The sequence below is a fragment of the Macaca mulatta genome, chromosome 2 (genome assembly GCF_049350105.2).
Source record: "Macaca mulatta isolate MMU2019108-1 chromosome 2, T2T-MMU8v2.0, whole genome shotgun sequence".
Taxonomy (NCBI): domain Eukaryota; kingdom Metazoa; phylum Chordata; class Mammalia; order Primates; family Cercopithecidae; genus Macaca; species Macaca mulatta.
This window is the reverse complement of record NC_133407.1, coordinates 78,650,766-78,667,403: the sequence shown is the minus strand read 5'-3', so window position 1 is coordinate 78,667,403 and position 16,638 is coordinate 78,650,766.

The window sequence follows — 16,638 nt, the reverse complement described above, 5'->3', positions numbered from 1 at the left end:
ACTCACTGTTCAGAAATATTCTATCTTCTGCAGCCTCTGCTGCTGATACCCAGGCAAACAGGGTCTGGAGTGGACCTCAAGCAATCTCCAACAGACCTACAGCTGAGGGTCCTGACTGTTAGAAGGAAAACTATCAAACAGGAAGGACACCTACACCAAAACCTCATCAGTACATCACCATCATCAAAGACCAGAGGCAGATAAAACCACAAAGATGGGGAAAAAGCAGGGCAGAAAAGCTGGAAATTCAAAAAATAAGAGCGCATCTCCCCCGGCAAAGGAGCGCAGCTCATCGCCAGCAATGGGTCAAAGCTGGGTGGAGAATGACTTTGACGAGATGAGAGGAGAAGGCTTCAGTCCATCAAATTTCTCAGAGCTAAAGGAGGAATTACATACCCAGCGCAAAGAAACTAAAAATCTTGAAAAAAAAGTGGAAGAATTGATAGCTAGAGTAATTAATGCTGAGAAGGTCATAAACGAAATGAAAGAGATGAAAACCATGACACGAGAAATACGTGACAAATGCACAAGCTTCAGTAACCGACTCGATCAACTGGAAGAAAGAGTATCAGCGATTGAGGATCAAATGAATGAAATGAAGCGAGAAGAGAAACCAAAAGAAAAAAGAAGAAAAAGAAATGAACAAAGCCTGCAAGAAGTATGGGATTATGTGAAAAGACCAAATCTACGTCTGATTGGGGTGCCTGAAAGTGAGGGGGAAAATGGAACCAAGTTGGAAAACACTCTTCAGGATATCATCCAGGAGAACTTCCCCAACCTAGTAGGGCAGGCCAACATTCAAATCCAGGAAATACAGAGAACGCCACAAAGATACTCCTCGAGAAGAGCAACTCCAAGACACATAATTGCCAGATTCACCAAAGTTGAAATGAAGGAAAAAATCTTAAGGGCAGCCAGAGAGAAAGGTCGGGTTATCCACAAAGGGAAGCCAATCAGACTAACAGCAGATCTCTCGGCAGAAACTCTACAAGCCAGAAGAGAGTGGGGGCCAATATTCAACATTCTTAAAGAAAAGAATTTTCAACCCAGAATTTCATATCCAGCCAAACTAAGTTTCATAAGTGAAGGAGAAATAAAATCCTTTACAGATAAGCAAATGCTTAGAGATTTTGTCACCACTAGGCCTGCCTTACAAGAGACCCTGAAGGAAGCACTAAACATGGAAAGGAACAACCAGTACCAGCCATTGCAAAAACATGCCAAAATGTAAAGACCATCGATGCTAGGAAGAAACTGCATCAACTAACGAGCAAAATAACCAGTTAATATCATAATGGCAGGATCAAGTTCACACATAACAATATTAACCTTAAATGTAAATGGACTAAATGGTCCAATTAAAAGGCACAGACTGGCAAACTGGATAAAGAGTCAAGACCCATCAGTCTGCTGTATTCAGGAGACCCATCTCACACGCAGAGACATACATAGGCTCAAAATAAAGGGATGGAGGAAGATTTACCAAGCAAATGGAGAACAAAAGAAAGCAGGGGTTGCAATACTAGTCTCTGATAAAACAGATTTTAAACCATCAAAGATCAAAAGAGACAAAGAAGGCCATTATAAGTGGTAAAGGGATCAATTCAACAGGAAGAGCTAACTACCCTAAATATATATGCACCCAATACAGGAGCACCCAGATTCATAAAGCAAGTCCTTAGAGACTTACAAGCAGACTTAGACTCCCATACAATAATAATGGGAGACTTCAACACTCCACTGTCAACATTAGACAGATCAACGAGACAGAAAGTTAACAAGGATATCCAGGAATTGAACTCATCTCTGCAGCAAGCAGACCTAATAGACATCTATAGAACTCTCCACCCCAAATCAACAGAATATACATTCTTTTCAGCACCACATCGTACTTACTCGAAAATCGACCACGTAATTGGGAGTAAAGCACTCCTCAGCAAATGTACAAGAACAGAAATTATAACAAACTGTCTCTCAGACCACAGTGCAATCAAACTAGAACGCAGGACTAAGAAACTCAATCAAAACCTCTCAACTACATGGAAATTGAACAACCTCCTCCTGAATGACTACTGGGTACATAACGAAATGAAGGCAGAAATAAAGATGTTCTTTGAAACCAATGAGAACAAAGATACAACATACCAGAATCTCTGGGACACATTTAAAGCAGTGTGTAGAGGGAAATTTATAGCACTAAACACCCACAAGAGAAAGCAGGAAAGATCTAAAATTGACACTCTAACATCGCAATTAAAAGAACTAGAGAAGCAAGAGCAAACACATTCAAAAGCTAGCAGAAGGCAAGAAATAACTAAGATCAGAGCAGAACTGAAGGAGATAGAGACACAAAAAACCCTCCAAAAAATCAATGAATCCAGGAGTTGGTTTTTTGAAAAGATCAACAAAATTGACAGACCACTAGCCAGACTAATAAAGAAGAAAAGAGAGAAGAATCAAATCGACGCAATTAAAAATGATAAAGGGGATATCACCACCGACCCCACAGAAATACAAACTACCATCAGAGAATACTATAAACACCTCTACGCAAATAAACTAGAAAATCTAGAAGAAATGGATAATTTCCTGGACACTTACACTCTTCCAAGACTAAACCAGGAAGAAGTTGAATCCCTGAATAGACCAATAGCAGGCTATGAAATTGAGGCAATAATTAATAGCCTACCAACCAAAAAAAGTCCAGGACCAGATGGATTCACAGCTGAATTCTACCAGAGGTACAAGGAGGAGTTGGTACCATTCCTTCTGAAACTATTCCAATCAGTAGAAAAAGAGGGAATCCTCCCTAACTCATTTTATGAGGCCAACATCATCCTGATACCAAAGCCTGGCAGAGACACAACAAAAAAAGAGAATTTTAGACCAATATCCCTGATGAACATCGATGCAAAAATCCTCAATAAAATACTGGCAAACCGGATTCAGCAACACATCAAAAAGCTTATCCACCATGATCAAGTGGGCTTCATCGCTGGGATGCAAGGCTGGTTCAAGATTCGCAAATCAATAAACATAATCCAGCATATAAACAGAACCAAAGACAAGAACCACATGATTATCTCAATAGATGCAGAAAAGGCTTTTGACAAAATTCAACAGCCCTTCATGCTAAAAACACTCAATAAATTCGGTATTGATGGAACGTACCTCAAAATAATAAGAGCTATCTATGACAAACCCACAGCCAATATCATACTGAATGGGCAAAAACTGGAAAAATTCCCTTTGAAAACTGGCACAAGACAGGGATGCCCTCTCTCACCACTGCTATTCAACATAGTGTTGGAAGTTCTGGCTAGGGCAATTAAGCAAGAGAAAGAAATAACGGGTATTCAGTTAGGAAAAGAAGAAGTCAAATTGTCCCTGTTTGCAGATGACATGATTGTATATTTAGAAAACCCCATTGTCTCAGCCCAAAATCTCCTTAAGCTGATAAGCAACTTCGGCTAAGTCTCAGGATACAAAATTAACGTGCAAAAATCACAAGAATTCTTATACACCAGTAACAGACAAACACAGAGCCAAATCAGGAATGAACTTCCATTCAAAATTGCTTCAAAGAGAATAAAATTCCTAGGAATCCAACTTACAAGGGATGTAAAGGGCCTCTTCAGGAAGAACTACAAACCACTGCTCAGTGAAATAAAAGAGGACACAACAAATGGAAGAACATACCATGCTCATGGATAGGAAGAATCAATATCGTGAAAATGGCCATACTGCCCAAGGTAATTTATAGATTCAATGCCATCCCCATCAAGCTACCAATGATTTTCTTCACAGAATTGGAAAAAACTGCTTTAAAGTTCATATGGAACCAAAAAAGAGCCCGCATCTCCAAGACAATCCTAAGTCAAAAGAACAAAGCTGGAGGCATCACGCTACCTGACTTCAAACTATACTACAAGGCTACAGTAACCAAAACAGCATGGTACTGGTACCAAAACAGAGATATAGACCAATGGAACAGAACAGAGTCCTCAGAAATAATACCACACATCTACAGCCATCTGATCTTTGACAAACCTGACAGAAACAAGAAATGGGAGGCCGGGCGCGGTGGCTCAAGCCTGTAATCCCAGCACTTTGGGAGGCCGAGACGGGCGGATCACGAGGTCAGGAGATCGAGACCATCCTGGCTAACACGGTGAAACCCTGTCTCTACTAAAAATACAAAAAACTAGCCGGGTGAGGTGGCGGGCGCCTGTAGTCCCAGCTACTCGGGAGGCTGAGGCAGGAGAATGGCGTGAACCTGGGAGACGGAGCTTGCAGTGAGCTGAGATCGGGCCACTGTACTCCAGCCTGGGTGACAGAGCGAGACTCCGTCTCAAAAACAAAAACAAAAACAAAAAAAGAAATGGGGAAAGGATTCCCTATTTAATAAATGGTGCTGGGAAAATTGGCTAGCCATAAGTAGAAAGCTGAAACTGGATCCTTTCCTTACTCCTTATACGAAAATTAATTCAAGATGGATTAGAGACTTAAATGTTAGACCTAATACCATAAAAATCCTAGAGGAAAACCTAGGTAATACCTTTCAGGACATAGGCATGGGCAAAGACTTCATGTCTAAAACACCAAAAGCAACGGCAGCAAAAGCCAAAATTGACAAATGGGATCTCATTAAACTAAAGAGCTTCTGCACAGCAAAAGAAACTACCATCAGAGTGAACAGGCAGCTTACAGAGTGGGAGAAAATTTTTGCAATCTACTCATCTGACAAAGGGCTAATATCCAGAACCTACAAAGAACTCAAACAAATTTACAAGAAAAAAACAAACAACCCAATCAAAAAGTGTGCAAAGGATATGAACAGACATTTCTCAAAAGAAGACATTCATACAGCCAACAGACACATGAAAAAATGCTCTTCATCACTGGCCATCAGAGAAATGCAAATCAAAACCACAATGAGATACCATCTCACACCAATTAGAATGGTGATCATTAAAAAGTCAGGAAACAACAGGTGCTGGAGAGGATGTGGAGAAATAGGAACACTTTTACACTGTTGGTGGGATTGTGAACCAGTTCAACCATTATGGAAAACAGTATGGCAATTCCTCAAGGATCTAGAACTAGATGTACCATATGACCCAGCCATCCCATTACTGGGTATATACCCAAAGGATTATAAATCATGCTGCTATAAAGACACATGCACACGTATGTTTATTGCAGCACTATTCACAATAGCAAAGACTTGGAATCAACCCAAATGTCCATCAGTGACAGATTGGATTAAGAAAATGTGGCACATATACACCATGGAATACTATGCAGCCATAAAAAAGGATGAGTTTGTGTCCTTTGTAAGGACATGGATGCAGCTGGAAACCATCATTCTTAGCAAACTATCACAAGAACAGAAAACCAAACACCGCATGTTCTCACTCATAGTTGGGAACTGAACAATGAGATCAGTTGGACTCAGGAAGGGGAACATCACACACTGGGGCCTATCATGGGGAGGGGGAAGGGGGGAGGGGGGAGGGATTGCATTGGGAGTTATACTTGATGTAAATGACGAGTTGATGGGTGCTGACGAGTTGATGGGTGCAGCACAGCAATATGGCACAAGTATACATATGTAACAAACCTGCATGTTACGCACATGCACCCTAGAAATTAAAGTATAATAATAATAAAAAAAAAGAAAACCCTAGACAATAGTTCTATCTTTTCATGTATATGATGTAAAATTTACTTTTTGTGGTATATCCAGGGTCATTGAGGTCCAGATGCCTTGATTCTATTCAGATAAACCAAAGTAGATTTAAACTTTGCTTCTGTAAGAAAAGATAAAATAATCCATCAAAATAAATGGTCTCCATGATTCTGGATTTAAAAGATATATATCTCTATGGTATTTTAAAGTCTATAATTTTGATGGTAGAAGAGAATCAGGACTATAAAAATAGTGTCTTCCTTCAGTAATATTCTTTAAGATGGAGATATCACCTGCACACAAAACAGCTGAAGAACTTGTTGCAAATTTTCAGATGTGGGAATTACTTTGAAAATTGTATATAAAAACAAACACTATTCAAATGTTGGTTACTAATGTTGAGACATCCCCTACAATCAATCAATCTCATTGTATATTTTCAATTTAATGTAATTGGTAATATTTTCAAATATAGAGTGATTTAAAGATGAACTTTTTAATATATAATATGAGATACAGCCCATTGTCATGACTTATGGTACACACTATATTTATTCCTAAGCAATTGTGCATATTAATTTGAACTGATAATTTACTTCTTGAAACTAGTAAAAAGCAATGCGTATCCAAGAGTAAATATATTTTGGTTCTTTTCTTGTCTACATGCATGTTGTTGAAAATTGTTAAATATATGTGAATGGTGCTGAGATATTATTAAATTAAATGCATAATTTCTTTGGGAAAAATACAATAAATGAAGAAAAAATAAAATTATGCTCAGATGCTCAAAGCACTGTCTTAATGAGGTAATTTCAGCAAGCTTTCTACACTGTAGGATTACAAAGAAAGTCAATACCAGTTTAGAGAGTGGTATTTCCAATACTGAGTTTGAGAATTCTACATCCTGTGATTCAAAATACCAATTACACAAACTTGAGAAAACAAGTTTCCTTTGGAAAAGTATGCTTTTCAAAGTGTCCAAAAGCAATATGTAAAGAACAATCTAGCTTTGAAATAGCCAGATGTGTGAAACTATAAAATCTACTTGCTGTTGTAGTATTTCAATTAAAGTGAAATACTATTCTAGGTGAAACTGGAGTTAGAGTATTGATTCCTTGCTGAACCGATAGATAGAATTATTAATGCAATTCTATTGAAATCAATTTCTGAAACAATAGAGAAGAAGAATGTTAGCTAAGGGACAATTGATGTAGCCTCCACTTCTTATGGACAACACAGTCCCACTGAAATTGCAAGGGTTGTATAAAAAATAAGAAAATTCATTGAAGATTTTGGTTGGAATTGTTAAAATTATTAATAATTGTCAAGCTTTTAATCTTTAGCAGGTTGCTTCTGTCATTTTTTTTTGTTTTGTTTTAAATTTCCTAATATCCATTTATCTACTTAGGTGACTTTGTTTAAAGCTATTATAACCAGTTACTTCTACCATTTAGATATGATTTTTGTCATCTCACCCCGTTTCCACATCTATCATACTGTATTGTTTTTTGTAAATAAATCTTGTATATAGTCATCATTTTTCTTTATTTCTACTTCCTTGTTTACTTTGGCTTCTGTATAAATTCAATGTTATACAAGAATAAGCTCAAATTCAAATTCTTGGCCCTCCTCTTAATGACCTTAGCCTGAAGTGATAATTTCCTTCTATAATTTTCTTACAACAACCTTTATCTGTACATTTCAAATGTCATCTCTCCTATAGTTGTTTTGAGTGATTATTTAAACATTTTGTTGTTCAACTTTATCATGATCCCCATTGTCTTAATGATGAATACCTGGCACGTTGCTTTGATATGGTAAATGATGTACATTTCCTAGTTTCATTTATCATTCTCTCCAGAACATTTATTTATGAGCCTAATAATATGTTTTGCTGTTCATTTCATAAGATAGTTAGTTGGAAATACTATAGGTGTCTACTATAAAAAACAACATATTATTATTTATATATCTCTAAGCTTCAACTTTAGTGAGGAATAAAATTGATATCAGTACTATTTATCTTCTTGTTATGAATAAAGTTGGGTGAGCTAATTACTTGTCTGCTTTTCTGAAGGATATAGTATTCCTTATAGCTTTTTTGCTATAAGAAAGTTATATGGCACTTCTCTTTTCTTAATATGTGAAGAAAACTTCCAGATGCTTGAGGTAGTGAGAGGAAAGTTAAAGATGGTAAAATTTGGGGTAAATTGTCGAGAAGAAATTATGGATACTGGGGCTATCCTGAAAGAATTCTTGACATCTTGCAGAATTAAATCCCCTACAGAGTTTACCAAAATATCTATAAAACTGGAGGGTGATTGAAGGAAGGTAAAGATAGTATGTTAACTTCTGTAAATTTCAAATGAAATGAAAAAGCAAACACAGTAGACTTAGAATATAGAAGAAACCATTTCATCTTATTTATATAAAAGGGGAAATTCTGATTAGAACTCCATTTTGATCTGTAAAACAAATGTACTGGAAAAATAAGTCACACCTGGGACTGTGTCTACACATACCAAAATTTTAAAATGAAAAAGTTGGAATTGAGGAAGACTATTTAAAATTGTTGATACAATAAAGTAAGAATCAATCAGATATTTTAAAATGTGTAATAAAGTTGTGCATATGTACATATCCTGAATATGTAAATAAAATTCCAGATGATTTACAATATAAAAATGAAATAACTATAAATTATATAATATACAAATATCTCAATTATCTTCAACCCTTTTGGAAAACATTTGGGCAATTTCTTACAAAACTGAACATGGTGGAAACTGATATCCACACAAAAACTAGAATATGAAAATGTATAGCAGTTTTATTAATAATTGTCCCAAACTGGAAGCAACCAAGATGTTTTAGGGTCTTTTATTAATTTTGGAAAGTTCTCAGCCATTATTACTTTAAATATTTATTCCTCTCCATTCTCTCTTCTCCTTCTGGTATTCCAACCACGTGTATGATACACCTTTGAAATCGTCCTACTATTCTTGAAATCTCTTTTCTCTCTTTCTGTCTCCTTCTTTCCTTCCTTTATTTCTTCTCTTTGTTGTTTGGGAAGCTTCTATTGACCTATATTCAATATCACTGATTCTTTCTTGTGGCATGACTAGTCTACCAAGGAACCTTATACTATACTTGTGTTTCTTCACATTGCCTTCATTTCCATTAGAGGTCTTACATATTAATCATAGTTATTTTAAATTCGCTCATAATTCCAAAATTTGTGTTACTTCTGAGTTTGATTCTGATGCTAGCTTTGTCTTTTCAAACTTTTTTTTTTTTTTTTTGGCTTTTAACATGTCTTTTAATATTTTTGTTGAAGGCCAGGCATAATATATCAAGTAATAGAAACTGAGATAAATTGTTTTTTTTTTTTTTTCTTTGAGACAGGGTCTTACTTAGTATCTCAGGCTGGAGTGTGGTGGCACAGTCATAGCTCACTGCAGCCTCAAATCCCTGGACTCAATTGATCCTCCTGTCTCAGCCTCCCAAGCACCTGACTATAGACACATGCCATTGTGCTTGGCAAATTTATTTTTTTAATTTATTTTTTTGTTAGAGGGGGGTTTCATTATGTTTCCCAGGCTGCAGGCTGATCTGGAACTCTCGGCCTCAGGTGTTCTCCCAGCCTCAGTCTCCTGAGTTGTGGAGATTAAAGATGTGAGCCAGTGTGCCTGGCCTAATTGACTTTTAACATGAGACTTTATGTTAATCTGATCAGAATTTAGGCTGTGCTTAATGTTTGCTGCATTTGTAGGTGCCAGGGGGTTCAAATTCCTCTTGTGTCCTATTTTCATATCTCCTGTTGACTTTGGAATTCCTTAACTGCTCCTCCTAAGAGTCTGGGTCTTGCAACTCTTTCAGCTATAATCCTTTGTTATGCTGGACCTCTGTTGGTGTGGTGCTAAATTGTGGAGGAGGGGACTCGTTTCACTGTCTTATGATTTAATCTGAGTGTTTTAGGAGATAGGTGTCTCTGAGCTCTAACTTTCACAAACATGTCTTAGCTTTTATTTTCCGTCCTTAGGTGAAACAGGAAGGCTAGAAGGGGCTAGGGTAGGAAAACAATGCCCTTCCGCCAAGTGGAAAAAGGCTCTGGTAAAGTCTTTTCTGTTTTTAGATTTTAAAGCCCTTTAGGAAGAATGTTCTCTCTCTATCTCTACACACACACACACACACACACACACACACACACACACATATATATATAATTTTATTTTAGTTTATTTTTTTGAGACAGAGTCTCGCTCTGTCGCTCAGGATGGAGTGCAGTGGCGCGATCTCGGCTCACTGCAACCTCTGCCTTCTGGGTTCAAGCAATTCTCCTGTCTCAGCATCCCCAGTAGCTGGGACTACAGGAGTCCACTACTACGCCCGGCTAATTTTATTTTTATTTTTTTGTATTTTTAGTAGAGATGGGGTTTCACCATATTGGTCAGGCTGGTCTCAAACTCCTGAACTCAAATGATCCGCTTGCCTCGGTCTCCCAAAGCACTGGGATAACAGGCGTGAGCCACCATGCCTGGCCTGCTTGGTATATTTCCCAGTGATTATTCTTCTTTGCCCCCAATCAGGTTCATGAAAGGAGCTTTCCCAGCTCTTTACTGGACAACATGGTGAGGCCTTCATGGAAGTGTGAGGCCCCTCAAGACTGCATCCTCAGGTGTTTCTCCCATCACTCTAGCCTTCGCTCTGCCTGCAGTTACTCATCAGAATTACCATTTATGTGTTCCTACAGGCTTATGGCTCCCATGACTTCTGCTCCAGATAAGCAAATCTAGCTGTAATTCTTCAGATTCACCTGTCTTTTCAGATTTTGAGGGAGTAATTTTCCCAGTGACCTCATTTCTCTGAAGAGTCCAAGAAAAGTGTATATTTTCCATTGGTTCAACTTTTTCTTCTTGTAAAGATGAGAGCCATGACTCCTACGCTTTTTAGATATTTAACCTGGAACTAGAAGTGACTCTCTGACTTTTCATTAATCATACACAAATGTGATTTGTTTTAATAAAGTTTTTAAAGTTGTATTGATGATATTTTTCAGTTGCAACACACATCTGGTTAGTGTATTATAACATTAATCACTATTAACTTCTATTACAGAAAGAAAGCCTGAATATGCATTTCTTCAATCTACCTTTTCCCCATGGTTTAGGTCACAGTCTCCAATGAGATGAACTAAATTGAGATTTGGAAGCTAGAGGAAAAAAGAGGATTATTCTTCAGAAGTCTTTGAAGCAAAGGATGTGGACACATAAGTTCACAGCAGCTTGCTGACAACATTCTACATCTCACCTGCTTTATTTAGTCTTTGTATAGCTTAGATAGCTCGTGGTGACTTCTGGAGAATTGTTATCTTTGGTGTTGCAGATTTAAACAATCAGTGAAAGCCACTCAGCAGTTCTTGAGATTTCAGTGACTTCTGGAGGAATTTTTAAGAACCACCTACTTTACTGCCACAGGCTGGAAATATCGGTGAGAGCTTCCCTTTATTTACTCCCCATTCTATACAACGGTTTTGTAAACGTTCAGTTTCTTCTATTGAAATCCTTCATACCTAGAATAATAAAATGGCTTCTATTTTCATGACCAAACATTGACTATTACAAAAATATTTCCCCTTAGTTGAGAGAAAATATACATGATAGAATCTAGATGTGGAGAGGACAAGATTGTTACGTATTTGGAGAAGTTAGAGAACCTATCTGGTACTCTTTCTTGAATAGTAGGCCACCCTACTTCCTATTCTCCTGTGCTGGTAAACCAGAGGTACCACAGAGTCGAAGAGAAACACTCAGATTAAAATGAACAAATAAAAAATAAAATTTAAAAATGTCATATTGTTCTTTGAGAAACATTTTGTGATCTGCCTGCTCTTTAATTTAATAATATATTATATATATAATATATATGAAATATTAAATGCATACATATATAAAATATATATGAAATATATACATATATAAAAGTAGGAAATTAATCTCTGGAAACATCTGATATTTTTTCTGAGAATGGAGATAATTCCTAATATATATAGCCTTAGTCACACATACATATATGCGAAAAATATTTTAAAGTACTTAACAATAACCATTTCAACTGTAAAGATTTGAAACAGTAAGACTGACAAACACCAGATTCTTAATGTCATTATCTTTTTTACCAATGTCTTTTGGTGATGGTGGGGAGGGCTTTGCCTTCAAACAAATAAATACACTCAGAGGGATTAATGTGGATTTTTACTGAGATTCATTTATGTGTTGGAAAATTTGGCATTATTTCCTGGTGAATACTAATTTGCGACACAGTATCTGTGAAGAGCCTGAATTTCTTCACTTGCCAGTTCCTGTAATAGTAAAGAAAATATATCCGTTCTGAGGTCTTCCCCTCATTCAAGTCTGAAGACATTGCCAGCGTAGTTCACCTCCACAATAAGGAAATTAAGAGGTTTGATTCAGCAGAAGGCTATTTTGGCTCTACCTGTTAAAAAAATGTACACGTACACATTTCAAACTATCTACAGCCAAAGGACTTGCTGACTCCCTTCTTGTCAGGCTTCACAGCAAACCAATCACCCAGGATATGGTACCCACACTATCTCCAATGCAATAGATGAAGACTGTGTGATAGAAGCAATTTCTATTGACCTCTCTAAGGCATTTGCTTTAGCTGACCATAAATTATCCCTACAAAACTTCAGGGATTTGGGGCCTTGTAGTGACTACATAAAGTGGTTTGCATTAACTTGTCAAATTATATAGAAAAGAAAGCCTTGTGAACATGGATTCAAGGGAATTACAAATGGGACGCCTGAGGGCATACTTTATTTTCTCTGCTTGACGATTATCTTACAGTCTAATGTGTTTTCTCCCTTGTGCACATGTATGCTGATGATATAGTGTGATTTTACAGAACAACACTGATGCCCTGGGGTAGCCCCCGCAGCCTGCAGTTCAACTTACTGAGCTGTTTTTTTCTCCAGAAAGTTGATTCAAATGAAATCTGATGCCAAAATCTGAGTCTTTTGTTTCACTTCAAGGTTTCATAAATTTAGCGTCTCATTAATGATTAACAAGCAGGTAACATTTCAGCACAGGCTGAGTAAGCTTCATTGCTGAATTCTGTCTTAACTTTACTTCAGATTTTTTAAAAAGCACACTTTTCTGTCTTTTCAGTGCCTGTAAAAATGTCTGTCTAGGAAAGGGTTGTGTTATTTAAATGTGATCACGCTGGCCTTTAAAAAAAAATTATTAGGATAGAGAAGGAGTTGGCTGCATGCCAGCCTGGATGTTTAGTGGGCAGTTGCTGCCCCAGTGCACCTGGTTTGACAGGTGTCTAAGTGTCTCTTAGAGCCTCTTAGGAACTTGCACTCTCCAGCAGCTGTGGAAGCTGCTAAAGCCAATGTGATGTGAAAATCTGGGATCTTCACAGGCAGAATGCATCCTAACCTCAGTGGTTGGCATGAGTGGGCTGGTGCATCCTACCAAGCCAGAAGGGGAGGACTGAGAAATATATCCACACCAAAATGTGCACTTGAAAATCTAGTCTCTGATCATTACTTTAATTATCATAATGTATAAAATGGCACAATCTGGTACTAAAAGCAACTGAGATTGTCATTTTTCATAGAAAGAAGATAAAATATGGAAATTCAGAATCATGCAATGATACATGGAATGGCTCATTTAAATAGTATTACTTTTTCTTTTCAAATAGAAAAACCAAGGCTCAGAAAACTTATATAACTTCCCAAGGTCATAGAGCTCTTTCTAAGTAACTAATTTGGTATAAAGAGTATTAGAAATATAAGGTCATATGATTTTTATACTTAATTCTGTTAGTGATATCTGGTAGAAGTGATATCTAATAGGAATGCAAGATAAAGAATGAAATGTTATAGAGTTTAAACATTTTTCTAAAGTCCCTAGTCAATTACCAATCATTTGTTCTGCTCTTTTTTATTATTTAGTTTTAATTTCATAATCCAGCAAGGCATGGAAGAGAACAAGGAAAACAAGGCACCCAAAGGGAACTGCAGCGAGAGCACAAAGATTCAAGGATACTGCGAGCAAATGGGGTGCAGAGGTGCTTTCCTGAGCTACAGAAGGAATAATCTGGTGGTTAAGATAAAATATCAAACACAAGCCACACTTATTAGAGTTGTCCACAGTCAGCAATGGTGATCTCCTTGCTGGTCTTGACATTCCTGGACCCAACGGGCTCCATGGCCTTGACAATATTCATGTCTTCTTTCATCTTGCCAAAGACCACATGCTTGCCATCCAAACACCCAGTTTTGGCAGTGCAGTTGCAAAACTGGAAACTGTTTGTGTTGGGTCCAGCATTTGCCATGGACAAGATGCCAGGACCTACAGGCTTTAGGGTGAAGTTCTCATCATCAAATTTCTCCCCCTAGATGGACTTGCCACAGGTGCCATTATGGCGTATGAAGTCACCACCTTGACTCATAACCCCTGGAATAATTCTGTGAAAGCAGAAATGCTTATAACCAAATCCTTTTTCTCCAGTGCTCAGAGCATGAAAGTTTTCTGGTGTCTTTGGAACCTTGTCTGCAAACAACTCGAAGGGGATGCCACCCAAGGGCTCACCGTCGACGGAGATGTCGAAGAACACGGTGGGGTTGACCATAGCTGACAGTACAGCGCTCCCGGCGGCAGCGGTGACTGCAAAGCCAATTTTTTCTGTTATTATACGAAAATATCAAGTTAATTGTTTGCATAAAGACAAAATGACTTTGTCATATTGATTTAAATGTAGTACAGTAAAGAAGTGTGAACATTTTGTATTCTTCATTGTAACTTAACTGCTTACTTTATTTGTGTTAAATTTCTTAAGCCCTGTTCAACTCTAAAACCAATTAATGGCAACAGAAGTACTTTCTCTCTCTCTGTGAGTGTGTTTCTCCCTCTCTCTCTTTCTGTGTGTGTGTGTGTGTGTGTGTGAGAGAGAGAGAGAGAGAGAGAGACAGAGAGAGAGAGAGAACGAGAGCAAGAGAGAGACAGAGAGGACATAATTAAAATGCTGAAAATCTTATTTTAAGTGTAGAAGATTAGATGTAAGATTGTCTCTCTAAAATCAGAGCTAATAAAAGTGAGCAGATGTTTTAACTTACGTTATTTAAATTATTATCTCTTATATCTAATACAGATCAAAATCCCCTTTCTAAAAACAAATGACTAATATACTTATTTTCACCAAGATGACCAATAAAATGTTGTTTTGCTATGGAATGTTTTTATTAGAAAATAAAACAATCACGGTTTTAAAATTTCAGAAATCTGTGTGCTTCTGAGGAAGATACCTGGTGAGCAGTTTTGTGTATTTGCATGTGGATTCCTTGTTTATCAAAAAACATAAGGCATAAGTAATTGTCAACAGTACTTCTTCTGACCAGCCCCAGTCTCACTTGAAAACCAAGACACAAATATACCAAATATTAGAATGAAGAGTACTCAGGGTAGACACATTTTGTGTGTGTGTGTATATCTACCATTGCTTTAGCCATTCCTTGGTTTTCACTTTCTCTCTCATTTTCCTATCCTGTGAGTTTGGTTTTCCTAATTTTTAGCCTCCTTTCCTTGTAGTTCAAGTATAATTCTGGTGTTTTCTCAAACACTTTTGTACATTCCTCCCCTTATGAATTGGCTAAAAATATTCCATGTGTTAGGAATTGAAAATCAGTGTCACGTAGGACTGCGTGAACATTTTCTCAATCACACTGTATGGAGAAGTGCTCTCCATCATTTAAACCTTCTTATTTATTTGCATCAATTGCATACCAATTATATTATCTGGTCATGTAAATTCCCTATATCTTATTCATACTCTTAGATTATGATTTTATTGAAGAATGGAGACTGCCTGTGTATTTTTAAGTCGTGCAGAGTATTTAACAGTGCTTTAGACATGGTAGCCACTTAAACCTCATTGAATAATAAATTATATTGATTCAAAATGAATATGTCAGCCAACTTCAGACTCTGAAGACAATCGCATTTTCTGAATTTATAATTATTGAAGATCTATATAGGAGGCACCTCAACCTCTTTATTACCACATTGCTATGAAGAATATACATTGTATCTCCTATTCTTGTATTTGTAAAAAACTCATAATAAGCAAACATAATCTTTCATAATGGCAAACAAATAACAAGTCTGCCATTTGTCAGGATATGATTTAATATATGATACCTAAAACTATAATTGCTGCTTTGTATTATGAATTACAATTTGAAGTAAACTGTTGTTAATGTCAGCTAAAATATATGATAATATCTAGAAAATCATAATGTTGAGCAATTAAGCTCTTAGAAGAGTCTAACTTTGTGTTTATAGTTTCCATCTATATTTTGTTGTTGTTAAGCTAAGCAGGAATGCAAAAACTATATTCATCCTTGAAGTGGAAGAAATTTCTAGATTTTGGCAGCTCCAATTTGTCTTATGAAATTTTAGTGACAGCTAAGTGTTTTGATTTTGATGGATGACATATTCTTGTTACTTCCTTTGAAATGTATCCAAAATGCTTTTTAGTGATTTTGGTATTTGTTGAAACCTCATATATCTGGTATCTTAAATGTGTGTGCTTAATTCTTCCTAGGGCTTATAATGGTGAGCTGACAGAGTATCTTAAGTTCTTGGGCCATGTTGTTTGTTTCCTTAAGATTCCACATGGTCAAAAGGGGATTGAGATATTGAGTTTGTATAAGTGGAATAGAGCAAAACTTACGTAGTTTCCCTAACATTTGAGTCACTGCCTTGAATATAGTCACAGGTTGCCTCACTCAAATATGTCCTGTATTGTCTTGTTCACATTGTGGGTTCTGAATAAAAATAAATTTGACAGGATGAAAAAAGCATGGAAATAATGGTAATTAACATTGTTTTTACAACAATCCTACAAAGTAGTTA